At 43.2% G+C, this 11,312-nt stretch overlaps 1 long non-coding RNA gene across 1 annotated transcript in view; it reads right to left on the bottom strand.

The window, feature by feature from the left end:
- Positions 1-11,312, bottom strand: part of LOC108449773 — a 41,285-nt gene that overhangs the window by 9,802 nt on the left and 20,171 nt on the right. The window contains exon 2 of the long non-coding RNA XR_001866059.1: positions 5,719-5,880. This is a non-coding gene — a long non-coding RNA (uncharacterized LOC108449773). The remainder of the gene's footprint in view (positions 1-5,718; positions 5,881-11,312) is intronic.

Here is an 11,312-nt window from a genome sequence, read left to right as displayed (position 1 = left end):
GGCTGCAATCCAAGACAGTACTTGTGTCTGCTTGTCCAAGGTCAGGAAGCCATTTGGATGCTTGAAATATTCCCTTTGCTGTATTTAACACATTGTGGGTTGGAACATGATAACATGATAAGAAAAAAAAGCAATCATGATGTAGAAAAAATCACTCATGATGTAGGACTGCCAAGTTGGACTTGAACTACCTGGATCTAGTGGCCATCTAAATCTCAGGAAATGGGGCTGTGAATGTTTTAATAAATGTTTCATACACATTTCCTTTTAAAAAAGAATTGGTAGCAGATCCTTCACTCATCATACTGAAACCACGACATCTGTATGACTCTGCTAAGTGCAGAAAGCCCCTTTGTTTAGACAGCATTGCCAGAAAACGCCTAGGAAGCCAAGGAGATGAATAGAAACCATCTGAGAGCCAAAAAGCCCTTGGAAAAAACTGATTAAACAAGCTGCCAGCCTGCATAGACACTCCAAGTTCATCCATACATTACCTTTAACACCAAAATACCTTACTGAATGAAATAAGCTTATTCTGAAAGCCAACATCTATGGAGGGAGCACTGTGTGGGTCAGAGCAGAAGAGTGGCTCCTAGTACATGAAGATTTAGCACTAGATCTCGAAGAAATTATCTAGGTGGAGATATAGATTTTTTTTTTTCTTCATTCCCTGGATGGTGGCACTTATAAAATCTACATAATTTTTTTTTGCATACACAGCACTTTTAGGATACATGTAAATAGTGGTAAATCCAGCCCAAGCTGTTAAATCCCAGAATTACTGTGGCTGTCTCAGTTTGTGACCACTGGATGTCACTACTGATCCATTTCAGGGGACCAGCAGATTTTTATGAGTGCGAAACAAATACCCTCCTAATTTGGAGAAAATGAAACATTATTTTACTTCTTATTATTGTTTATAAGAACTTGACAGACCGTTTTCCTAAGCATAGCACGCCTGCCTCTTTGTCTGTAACTGTGAAGGAGCTAAGGCACAGACAATGTTTCCTTGCATTGCCAGAAAAATTTTTCTAATCAGGGAAGAAATCTTGGGATCCAGGGGAAAAAAACTGCAGCTTTTGGAGTGATGGGACCGTGTCAAGGCTGCTTGGAGCAGAAGCATCTTCATGAAGCCTGGGCTCATGAGCTGGGGGATGCCAGGAGCCTGGCAGGGGAGGCTGCTGGGACCCTGCTCTATACATCCCTGGAGTTGGTGCTAAGTGCCAGCTCATTACCAACCTCATTCCCTGCCTTTTCTGTGGAAACAGGGAAGATTTGCTTATTTTCTTGGGGATAAAAGACTGATCCCAAGTATTGCAAATTTTAATAAACAGCAGTGACGAAGCACCTGCCAGGCCACTAAAGATGAGTTCTCTACAGATCCACCCCAGTGTGTTGGACACTTGCATGGACATCAAGTGAGAGCTGGGTCTGCTTCTGAAGCCTTGCAGTAAAGGAGGTAGCAGAGATCAGAGGACAAAAGTGTTCTGCTCTCTGATATCTTTGCTCTGCCCTTCTGTGGCATCCCCACAGACCAGAGGAGAGGCAATTTGATAGGAGCAGATGAAATGGAGCACTGGAGAGGGAAGAGAGAAGATGACATCAAGATTTGGATGAGAAGATGGAGTTTTATGGCAATGAAAGGTAAGTTAAGGAGATTCTGGAACAATCACATCTAAAACATCATGAAACCAACCAGGAATCATCCTTGCTTCCCTGAGACCTCTGGGCAGATCATATACATTTACACAATCAGTGCAGTGCCCTGGAGGGTCTGGCACAACCAGTGGAGTACTCTTCTAAACATTCTGCGAGTCCAGCCTGCACTGCCTGAGTCCCACCTCATGCCAAGGTTGCTCAGCCCAGGTAGAGGTCTTATTTGCCATTCAGTACAGCTTCACTAAACTTTCATCATTCAGGCTGAAAACTCCTGGTAGATTTTTCTGCCTCAAGCTGAAAAACAAGGATATAAAACTATTAATCTATTTCTAAGAAAGAAAATTGAAAGAGAAATCATATATATTCAGTAGAGACTTCTAGAGATTAATAATTGGACTCTTCCAAGATTTATCCCCTTTAGGCAGGCAAGGATCCCCAAGCCACTTAAAGACTGGGTGACAGGCTGGGAGGAGAAAGGAGAAAAGGACCACACAGCTAAAGGGATGGAGATTCTATACACAGGGCAGAATTAAGTTGATACAGGCAACCCAAAATTACTGCCTTTGAGCTCCTCCTTACCACCTGGAAGTGTTTTGAATGCATTTTTGGAGTACCTTCCCCTTGTGACCCAGTTTGTAGTTGGGTATTGTTTAGGGTGATTCAGGTATTTGCAAAAGCATAGATTTTGGAGCTCCAGGGTTCCCAAGCCCCATCACAAGCTCTTGAGGAGCAGAGCATGGCCTTATAACCTCATCATCCAAGCCACAAGCTCGGTCCAGTGTGAATTACATCAGCTCGCTGAATTCCTGCAGTGACATAACCAGATAAAGATAGTGGTGACCAACACCCAGTTATCTCATGGAGCTGTGGCTCTAATGGGGTTGAGCCCAGGCTCTCCCCGTCACTAGCCCACTGAGCTCATTGGAAACCTGAGAAACTCCTCAGATTTATGCTGGGAGGCTCATTTTGATTTAATCAATCTGGCATTTTGCCACCATAAAAATTTCCTCTCTGAGATTTTCCAACCCGCTTCTGTGAGAGCTAAAGAAAGAGCCAAGGAGGTCTTCAGGAGCTCCTCTTCTCCTCCAGTTTCCCAGTTTCCTTTCTGTGCAGATCCAGATTAATGCCATGGGGAAATGGCACCACGTGCAGAGTTGTGTTAATGTCATGGAAAATGAAGGAAATGCATGTGACAGCACAGAGGGGGTACAGGGCAGGGACTTCACCTAATTGGCGGACTTTGTTCAGGAAAAGAGGCAGCAGGACCATGCCCATGGGATCCACCCTTTTCATCTGCTAGTGGAAAAGCTACTTTATTTAAGTCAGGGTGTCCAGTGAAGTACGCTCACTTTACAAGTGTGACTGGGAATTTGGCTGGAGGGAGGAGGAAAAGCAAAAAATCCAAAAACAAGCAATCAAAAAATGCAATCAGAAGAAACAAAATGGCTTTTTGGACGAAATTGATGCATGGGAGAGCTGTGTGCTGGGAGAGCAAAGCAGACAACAAAGCTCAGCCATGGCATCTCAGTCTCAATATACTGAAATGCATGTAGGGTTTAAAGCTTTTTAATATATAAGTAAACAAGGTGAGTGGATACTTGGAATCAAAGCTATTGGTCTCTACACCATGCCAGGACATCTTTCAGCTCCATTGCACTACCATTGGTTTCAGTACAATTACTTACAGAGTAAGAATCTGCTCAGCCTGAGGGAGAGAACCTGATCCCTTGTTTTCAGCTGAAAGAGTAAACTTTGGGACAAGAATAATTTCCATTTTGCAGACGCTCAGCTTGGCTCTCTCTTTGACCATTCTGTAAAGCAGCATATTGCAGGAAAGCCATTTACTAGTCCAAAACCAGGATACTGAATATCAACTTTAAATCATCTTTTAGAATCATAGAATTATAGAATTGCTTAAGTTGGAAACACCTTTAAGATCACTTTGTCCAACCATTAACCCAGCACTGCCAAAGCCACCACAAAACCACGTCCTTAAGCACCACATCTACTGGACTTCGAAATACCTCCAGAGTTGGTGACTCCACCACTTCCCTGGGCAGCCTGTGCCAGGGCTTCCCCACCAGCTCATCTTTGAGCACATGGGGACAACTTGCCCATCTGTCATGAAGATTTCTTTTCTGAACAATGTCCAGCCTTCCTGGACTCCTTTGGCCTTCAGCTCTGCCTTCCAAGGGACTCCATGAATCAGTATCCTAAAGAGGCCATAGTCTTCCCTCCAGGTGACCTACACAGCAGTTCTGTGGATCCTCCTTACTTGTCTGACAATCAAAATCCCTGATCCCTGTCCCCAAGGTGGCCTCCAACCATCACATCACTCACCAGTCCTTCTCTGTTCACAAAAAGCAGGTCCAGCAGACACCTTCCCTGGCTGGTTCCCTCACCACCTGCGTCAGGAAGGTCTCTCCTGCACATTCCTGCCACCTTTTCCAGAAAGAAGACCCAATTCCTGCCTGACATTTCTCAGGTGCTTCCATAGTTTCTAACATGTTAATAACCCTCGTGTCTCTGTTGCTGAACAGAACTCCATCCCTTCCTCCACTGAGACAGCAGACCATAGGACCTCACTAGCACCCTGTCCCTCAAATTTTGGGGTGCTGCCCCCAGGCTTGTCTCTAGCAAGCCTGGTTTTATCCCTTCCCCCCTTCAAATCTAGTTTAAAGCTGCCTCAATGAGCCCTGCTAATTCCTGTGCAAAGGATCCTTTTCCTGCTTTGACACAGGTGTACCCCATCTGTTGCCATCCAGCTCGGTGTCATGTAAACTGACCCATGATCAAAAACCCCAAAATTCTGCCGATGACACCAGGCTCGGAGCCAGCTATTGATCTGCTGGCTCTTCCTGTTCCTTCCCCCATCATTCCCTGCAACTGGAAAGATAGAGAAGAATGCTGCTTGTGCTCCTGATCCCTTAACCAGTTGTCTCAAGGCCCTGAAGCCTCTCTTAATTGTGCTTGGAATTCTCGTCGCATATTTGTCACTCCCTACCTGAAAAATCAGCAATGGATAGAAATCCAATGTCCATACCAGGGCAGAAAGCTTTTTCTCCACATCTTTGATCCAGATCCTAGGAAGGCAGCAGACTTCCCTAAGAAATGAGTCTGTTTGGCATAGTGGGCCTTGTGAGCCCTTCAGAGCCCTTCAGAAGGGACTCTCCTCTGACACTGACCCGTTCTCATCAGCTTCATTTCACAGTCACACTGTATTTTAGGCTAGGAAACTTGAATTTTCCCAACAAGAAAGCAAAGAGGGAAGGAGATGGCCAGAGCTTTCTGAGACACATTGGCAGGATCCTTCCTTCCCCACTCCACTGCCTGGCAGACAACTCCCTGAATGCCTTAGCACCAGCTGCATGCTTCTCCCTCCTTTCCTGAAAGTGTTGCTTTGTCCTGTGGAAACTCAAATACATATGATAATATGTAAGGAGTTCTTACTAGCTCTTTTTACGAGCACTGTGGAAGATGTCAGATGATTATCTGAGGCCTCCCCACCAAACCCATCGCTTCAGGGGGACACATGGAGGCTGGCAAGGAAGCGAAATCCTGTGGCCAAAAGCTCTTGGAGAGAGCAGTTTCTCCTCCCACTTGCAGAGACCATGCTTAAATATTTGTGGTGTCATAAATATGCTCTTTAGTGCATGCACTAATAGATCTCTGGAACACAGCTGGGTTTGGACTCTTGGGCTTGTGAAAAGCAAGGTAAGAAGTGTCCAGTGTGTGTGTGGGGGTGTTGGGTGAATATCTGCTGGGCTCAGGATCATTTGGCTTGACCACATCCCGGTACTAAAGCAACCTGCCACCATTACAGCTGTGGGATTTTGAAAAGAGCAGTTTTTTATCACTAACCTGGATGACTGTAGCATAAACATTACATATAGGGAGGAAAACTTGGCGAAACAGACCTCTAGTGCCTTATAGGTTATATAGCCACTTACACATGTATGAAATGGATATAAGAATATATAAATTTTATGATATGAACATAACTGATAATATTCTGCTTACCCTCCATACAGTGATTTTATGCTAAGGGGTGTCACTTACCTAATATGGTGCTAAACCCTTGATCTGAACACTTAATTCCTTTCTTCAGCCGTGTTAAAACTCCTTCGGGAATAGAACTCCTCTTTTCCCCCAAGCCCTTGCTTTCCCATGCTGCTCATGTCTTCAGAGAAGTCTCTTCAGTCCCAGAAGCTGAGGTCCTTCCTAAGAAAAGCAAAGTTAGACATGCTGAAGGCTTTACCTGTAGTAGTTTGGTGTAACAAGACAGCAATCCCTCAGGGGCAGAGGGGTTGAGGTTGATTTTAATGATTTTCTTCATGTCACAAGGAAAGTTTAAATAGATTTCTGTGCCCTGAACATGAGACCAGTAAGAAGTGATTTCTGTTTAAGTAGGTGTTAGGAGGTAGGAAAGAGTTTTGTAATAACAACCTGTCTCGTAAGCCAAGGAAGTGAGATGTTGAATCTGTACCCAAACAAAGAGTGAACCTGAGTCACAAGAACACTTTGTATTTATAGGGCAGCTTTCACTGGAGAATTTCAGTGTTCCAGAGTGTTTTACCTACCTGGAGAGCTGGGGTAAACATATGAACTTACACCAAGTGCAGCTTTCCTCGGTGATGTCATGGAGCCAAACAGTCAAGGAATACAGAGCCTGGGACTGTTTCAGTATGAGTAAGAGTACAGAATTTGGCCCCTTATGCTTAACTTTCACATCTCTTTTCCCTTGTAAATTAAGCTTTCATTCCACTTTATAGATGGGTAACTGATGTACAGAGATCCCAGGGAGTTTGTCTAAAGTCACAAACTGAGGAAGGTAATGAAAAAGGACCCAAAAGTTTTGGCTTTGTGCTCTAACCCCAAGGAAAACTTAATTTGGCACTAGCAGCTGCTTGATCTTTAGGGCTTCTGCATGAACGGGGAGTAGTTTGGTTAATGAAATAATATCCCAGGCACATATGAAGAGCAATTACTTGCTCTCATATAAACTCTCATGTATTCATCTAGAAAAAATGTTCATGACTCAGTCATCTGGGATGGTTCAGGCTACTCACCCTCCAGCATGAGGCGTAGGCATTGCAGTGGTAAAGTTAAAAAGGAAGACACGTGACCCCAATTACTCACAAGGAGAAAAATTATGATCTCAGATAGAGTGGTATAAATCCAAAGTCATTCCCCCCCGAAGTAATTGACATCATACTGTATTTTCTCTAACATACGGGAATTCAGAATGCAGCCTGCAATCCCAGTTTGTCTGCAGAGCTTTGTTCAGAGAGAGGCTGTGCTCTCCTGCAATGGATGTTAAGGGATGGAGAAAAAAAAGGCTGGAAAACATACAAGAAAGAAAAATATGCCAAGCTTCCCTGTAGCAAGAGCAACAAATTACTACCTAGCTTTAACAGTGTGCTTAATAATTATTTCACTTTTTAAATCAGGTTTTCTCCATTTTTTATAAACAATAGAAATTAACTGATATACAGAAAGACTGTCCAGTTGACCTGTATATCAATTTCCTCTTTTTTGCTCTGGATATCACGAACACTGAGGAAAGAAGGTGTTGACTGTCAAGAAAGGTGAAGAAAATGACGAACTTACAAATTTATAGATGGTGTGTGACAACAAACACAGATCTATAATTAGGGACATTGCAAGTTCAGAGAAAAGATTAATTAATGTAATGACCACAATGAACTGTTCCAGTGGGACATGGGAAATTGTATGAAACCATTTTCATTAGTGCAGAACAAAGGACTTAGAGCTTAAAGAGTGGGGACACTGGATTCAGCACAGCAGGAGATCTCATAGAAAAATATTCTGAATAGACCCTCCATTTATCATTTCTGAGATTTTGATAATTCAAATATTCTCAACTTTATGGTTTTAGTAATTTGAAACTGACAGATGAGAACTTTACCCCTTGAGACTATGGAAAACCTGGCAAGAAATGAACAGGGAAATGGTTCAGTTTGAAACATTATAGGCACCTAGCACGTTTCCAGCACATCAGGCAACCCAGAGTTTTTACAAATATGTGTGCTTTCAACATTTTCTAAGACTACAGAAGCAGTTCAAACGTATGTAAAATTATATTATTGGCAACTTGTACCAGCAGTGTACAGAGGGACACCCAGGTGTTATTCCTTAAAAACACTGGATGTGCAGGAGGCCTGATGGGGTGCCCCCACAAAGCATCCTGCCTGCCCCTGCTGCTGGCACTGGGAGGAGCACAACAGACAGCTCCAGTGCATGCAAGAGTACTTTATGGGCACATATTGAAATTTCTGGTCAGTCACCCGGTTCAGATTTCTTCCTGAAAAGTCTTGGCACACACATCTTGTTGATATAATTTCTAAGTATGCAGAGGACATGCTTGTGCACCAGTAAAGCTACAGATCTTGTGGACTTAGGAAAGTGATATGTGTATTACATGCATGAATGCAAAGCATGTATATTTACACGTGCAGAAAATGTAGATGTATTTTACATGTGTGGCAGCCTCTGTGTAATGGAGTGTAACACAAGGTCCAGGGGTATCATTAGGAGACACTTGAGTGAAGGTGAGGAGGAAACTGTTTGCACTGGCACAGCTGAAATACCGGAGCCTTCTGCCTTTTTGCAAAGAGAGGCATTGCAACAACTTGAAATGTTTTTGTGGCAGATCCAAGAATAGTAAAGACTTTCCCAGCATCAGGTACAGTCGAAATGATGGTTTGCAGCCGCTTGCTGTGTGTAATTAACAACTCTGCATATCTGCATCGGTCAAAACTCCTGCTGCAGAACTTCCACATATCTGGTAACCCTGGCAGAGAAGTGGCTCCCAAATAGCACCCAGCCCAGTGCAGCTGAGTGGGGCCAGCTGCTCTGTGATGCTTCATAATCTCAGCAGTGTCTTGGTCTGGTTTGGGCACTCTGTATGTGCAAAAGTATAGAGCAAAAAACAAAGTACTTTAGTTAAGTATCCTTTATTACTAAAGTAATGAATGTTTTCGGAGCAGTTTTATACAATTTCAGTTCAGGGGTGATTTTTTTCTTGAAGTAGAACACCGGCCCATCCCTGCACATTGTGTCTGTTGTTTTTAGCAGAGAAGGTGCTGTACATCAGAACAGCAACACCCAACTCCCACAATAAGCTCATCTTCCCTCTGAAGAGGCTTTTCTCATGGAGAAAAGCTTTTCTTATGGAGAGACACTTACAAGAGCTGCCCCTCAACGTGCTGCTCTTCCTCTGGCCTGGGATCCCAATGGGAAGTGATCACTGGTCCTTTGCCTAACCAGCAGCATCCAGGTCTCTGATCCAGGGAGAAGAAGCTGGACACATGGCACACTTATGAGACAAAGGAGAATGTGAGGGGGGAACATCTAAAGGACCCTGAGAAATTAAAATGCATCCTGTCAACACCAAGAGTGTGCTGAGAGTTGTGGTTTGACAGCTGGGAAAAAGTCACACAATATCGAACCAGTCTTCACAAACTGGGAGGTTCTGGTCTTTGAGAAGCTTTAAAGAAAAGGATTCTAGCTAGTGTTGTGTGAAAAGGGAGCATTGTCTCCAGAGATGACATGCCTCCCTTACTTTTGTTTAGTCTCCTCATCATAGACACCGTCCCTTACAGGCTCTGATGGGAGCACAGGGTTGTTTTCCAGCAGCGCCATCCCAGATCCTGGCCAGGAATGAGTCTGCAAGGCTCTGGGAAAGCTAAATCTCCAAAATTGCATGAAGATCGCTCCGCAGCCCTACTTTCAAAAGCGTTGATACTGATCTAGCTCCTCTCATCTGAAAGCTAGCTAGAACACTTTGGTGAGGGTTGTAGGGCTGCAGCAGAGCACTTTGAACTGCATTTTCCTCATTCTTGGTGAATAGAGAAATCTTTAATGGGATATTTCTTTAATGTGCCAGAGCCAACAGGTGTAGGTAATTTGGAACTGCTGAGGACAAATCACCACGTGTAATGCTAAGACAGTTACTCCAGGGAGGGGAGAGGGAGGGGGGAAATGCTGTATATTAGCATAACTATCTCCTCACACATCCTCTCTCCTCTTTGCATAATATCCCAGTCTTGTGGGCCCCTGCCAGCAAAATAAAACAATGATCCCAGCCCTGTGGGCCTGTCATTATTGATTTTTAAAATACTTACAGCTAGTTGTAATGTTAAATGTGTCCTTGCACTGCAAGAAGGAATTACTGGGCATACAGTGGTGTAAGACTGCGGGGTTATTATCATGCTATATGAGTTACACATGAAGGCATCTTCAAAATGCCTTTTTCTAGGCATTTTGACCACTTTATGGAAACCCATCTGGAAATAAATGTAGCTGGCCTAATGTATGTAATGAATTTAATGTGCTGTTCTTCCACATTAAGGATAAATCTAATAGGATGATTGAGTGGGGCCAAACTTCTCCAGGAAATTCCTTTATAATACATGATTGAATTATTGTTTTTCTATTAGGGCAGCCAAAACATTCAGTGTCCTTGACAATGCAGGATGTGTGCCGTAACTTTTTTGCCACTAAGCTAGGCATACTGTATCTGGACATAAGCCCAGCTTTTTGAGTATTTCCAGTTGAGTGATTTATTTATTTTCCTAAGAAAGGCTACATAAGTTATACAGAACTCAGCCGATTTCTTTTTTGGTCAGATGACAGAATTTGGTGCCTGGCTGCCAAATGAATGAAATCTCAGGAATCCAGAGGCATTTACAGCAAAGCTGAGATTTTCCTAATGGATACCTAAAAGTTGTGCTTATGAAACTACTAAACCTTTTCTCATTAGAAATTGTGCACCTAACTCCCTTTGCAAATCTCTGTTTCAAGTCTGCATTCAAGCCCCTAAGTATCCTGATTTTCAAAAATTTTGCCCTTCCAGCTGCAACCGTGTAATCTAAGAGAAGCTGAACATAGCACATGTGAAAATCGGATTATTTATTTATAAGCCTAAATAGGATTCTAGAAGCCTGACTTCAAATGCCTTTTAAAACCTAGGACCAAATTCAATGATCTTAAGGGTCTTTTCCAACCTAAATAATTCTATGATTCTATAATTTGAATGTGGGCTGTTGGTTTGGGGTTTTTTTCTGGAAAGACATTGTGTATTTGAGACACCCACCTGGACTCCTGGGGGTTACAGCCACAAAATGTGTATCATTATTAGTGCACATGATGAGAATATGCTGTGACTCTAAGATATCCTGGAACCCCAAACATAAGTAAGTACATGGCTGTATACAGAAGGAGACAGGGAGAAGAACTCTGTTTTTTCAAACTGCAGCTTGAGAAAAGGTGGTGTATATTAGTGTAGCCTCCTAACCTTGTCTAAAAGACCTCATTGCTCATTTCCTGTAGCAATAGAGCTTCTTCCTTTCTGTCCTCTTAATAGGGGAGGGGAATTATTTTTCATCTGTGAATAAAATATTTCCCCCCCCCACTTTCCCAAGTAGTCTCAGGTCAAATCAGTCATATAGTTGCAGCTGGAAACTATTTTTGGCCTAGGTTTACAGCTCTGTAGAGGATATCCAGATACTTTACCAAATATTTAAGGCAGTCAGCCAGGGTGTGGGAGATGGCAGGTTCAAATCTCTCTGGAGAAGTGGATTTGAATCCACCCCCCAGGGGGTAACTCTCATCAGCACCTTGCTGTGTAG

The sequence above is a fragment of the Corvus brachyrhynchos genome, unplaced genomic scaffold (assembly GCF_000691975.1).
Source record: "Corvus brachyrhynchos isolate BGI_N302 unplaced genomic scaffold, ASM69197v1 scaffold319, whole genome shotgun sequence".
NCBI lineage: Eukaryota > Metazoa > Chordata > Aves > Passeriformes > Corvidae > Corvus > Corvus brachyrhynchos.
Note: the sequence above shows the minus strand (reverse complement) of the source record. Positions and strands in the feature narration are given on the sequence as shown.